The sequence below is a fragment of the Protobothrops mucrosquamatus genome, unplaced genomic scaffold, assembly GCF_001527695.2.
Source record: "Protobothrops mucrosquamatus isolate PMUCROS unplaced genomic scaffold, P.Mucros_1.0 scaffold4, whole genome shotgun sequence".
NCBI lineage: Eukaryota > Metazoa > Chordata > Lepidosauria > Squamata > Viperidae > Protobothrops > Protobothrops mucrosquamatus.
Genome location: NW_015386391.1, coordinates 1,479,251 through 1,482,048, shown reverse-complemented (window position 1 = coordinate 1,482,048; position 2,798 = coordinate 1,479,251). Strand labels below are relative to the sequence as shown.

Genomic DNA, 2,798 nt, shown 5'->3' with positions numbered 1-2,798 from the left:
GAAAGAGGGTGACTTAGGTAAGTCCACTCAAAATTAATAATTCTTTATTTCACTCCGCACTTTTCACATATGATTGTGGAGGTGTAAAAATGTTGATTCTTTGTACAGGGAAGAAATAGGAAAGATGAAATATTTCATGGATAGAATTATTTTTTAAAAAATTCATGCTGATATAGACAACTAGGGCACAATTCAGCGCCAGGAAGTCGTTGTGCCCTTACACAATTCAGTAGGTTTTCTCTTGGGAAGAGTTTTGCCCAGTTTCTATCACCCCAACTCATGATGTGGAGGTTTTTTTCAGCATTGTGTGGGCCACTGCAGTTCGAAAATAATGTTTGTGGCTTAGCACACAGTGCAGACTTGTGGTTAATTCATTAAGCCTATTTAAATAAACCAGGCTTCGCATGTGTGAATCCACTGTGTAGGTGTGCATATCTGCATCTCTAAAATATGTTTAGATTTCCAAAAATTAGAAACACAAGTGTTGTGAATCTTCCTTGAAATGTCGCTTAATCCAGCAAGAATCTTTTTATAACAATCATCCATACCTTAAAATGTGATGAAATGAGATGCAGGCTATGTTGGTTTCAGTTTATTCATTATCTATGTGGTTCTCTCTTTGCTTGTTGCAAATAAACTCACAAGCCACAAAGTTCTCAAAACTCAAGTTTCGCTCTGCTACAAAAGGAGTTATTAAAATGTTGGTTGGACGAGGGTTTGTGAGTAAGATGTGATAAAACTTTGAAAGTCCTTTGGCTTCTGACAAACTTCTTTCTAGATGGTTATCGTAGGCTTTTTGCTACACCAATGTCTCCCAAGCTTTGGCGGTTTTAAGATGGGTGGACTGCCAGAATTCTGGGAGCTGAAATCCACCCACCTTAAAACCACCAATCTTGAAAAACGCTGTGCTACAAAGTTGCCCCAAGTGCTCCTCTTTGGTTGAGGAACTGGTCAGCAGCCGAAGTGTTGTGGCTCAGCTGAAGATCCAAGGCTTCCATAACTGTGAAAATAATCTGGATTTAACCCTATTCTGTGTCCACAGATGACTTTTCTTCAACTCTTCAGTTGACTTCCTTTGGGTTTTCTGTTTTAATTTCAGCATGGGTTCTGCACATTAGCTGAACCTCAACGATGGAGGAGGAAGACTTTGGACAGACACTTTGGGTATGTTGTTGTTTCCCTTTGCTAGATTGACGGAGGGGGGAGGGAGGAAGGCCGACATTGTCCAGTTTATTACTTTGTCCAGTTTATTACTTTGTCCGTGGAGGTAAAAGAATGTGCCGGCCTGCAATTTGATGACTACAGCTTCAGTAAAAGTCTGGTCTACATTGCTGTTAGTAATGTCCTCCTTGCTGCAGCCAGAACATTGTCCCTTTTTTCACGTAGGATTCTCCCCTAGTTCCTACATTGGTTGAGTGTAGTAGCCACAATGAAGTTGAGTCTCTACAGAGTCTCTTTCTTAGCAGTCCATAACCCTGGTTACCGTTCATCTTCAGTCTAGTCCAACAGCTTCAAAATGCCATTGATGTAAATAATAGGTTCTCCTATCTCTAATGGGGCTCTAGAAGAAAGTTCATCTCTGGCTGGGTTTTGGCTCCAGATCCTAGATCCAGTAGCCTTGTTTCTGAATGGGAGAATTAAAATCAAAAAGGCCCATCAAAGAATGGGAGTAATCAAATTCCATCTCTCTGGGGGTACAGGGTTTTCCCCATGCAACCAGTCTCTGGGGGAGAAGGGTTTTCCCCACCTAAAAATTAGTGCTCACAACTTCCTCTCGCAGCTCAAAAGTTTGTGAGTTTTTGCATTTGTGGCTTTTATCTAAAATACGCATTAAAAGTTAGTAAGACCTTTGCTTGTGGGCTTTGATGTTTTAGCTCCTGTTGCAACGAAAGGCAAATCTCTCCCAGGAGTTCTCTTTGCATTATTTTTATCCGTCACAGGTAAGTTGACACACGTGAGTAAAATGAACAGATTTAAGAGTCACATAGGATGGTTCAGAGCAATCCCCACCTGATGGCAGCTTCTGGCTGAATTGGCTGTGATGTTTCAGTTCCCCACTTGTCCTCTCTCTGCACGTCAGGCTTTTAGCAAAAGTGACAGGCACTCCTAGGAAAGAACTCTTGGTTGCTTCTATTAGTTTCTGTGAATAGGAACTGCTACAGGGACACGGGGGTTGTAGTACCCATGTGGGCAGTGATCTGAATGTGCCATCTGATCTCCCTTCACTTTCCTGGGTTAAATCCTGCTAAGCTGTGGCAGCATTTCTCTGCTAAATCTCCACGCAGGAGAAAAAAAAACATTTTTAAATGTTGCATATAGTCCATACAAACATTCCTTAAAGCATACCTGTCCATAAAGCAGTGAAAATGGGAGACTTTTTTCAGTGGCCGTAAAGATGTCTCAAAGAAATACGATGCCATTTTGATAAACAAATTAATTCATTATAGTCAAGAATACTAAGTTTGTTTCACAGGCTACAAAAACGTGCTTGCTCGTTGTGATACTATCTATTGGCATTTTATATAACTCTATTTCTAAAGATTTGGGTTTTTTTAAAAAAAACAAAAAACAAAATAAAACCCTGAACTCTTTAAATGAATTTAGCTTTCTTCTTAGTCAGTCATGTGTTTTAAAAGCCTGCCCTGTAGAACATATTTATGGAATCACTGCACAGGAAACAATATCTAAGTTTATAATGCATTTATAAGAGGTGTAGAACTTGGGTAAATTTAAAAAAAAAGTGAATAAAGGAAATTGTGAGCATTTTAATCCAACTCAAAGTACTTTGAAGGGTTTAG

The 2,798-nt window shown here is 39.7% G+C and overlaps 1 long non-coding RNA gene across 1 annotated transcript; it reads left to right on the top strand.

Annotated features, from left to right (window-relative positions):
* LOC107303254 lies at positions 1-1,892 on the top strand. Its single transcript, XR_001549413.1, has 3 exons — positions 1-17; positions 1,100-1,164; positions 1,875-1,892. It is a non-coding gene; the product is annotated as an uncharacterized LOC107303254 (long non-coding RNA).
* The last annotated feature ends 906 nt before the right edge of the window (positions 1,893-2,798 follow it).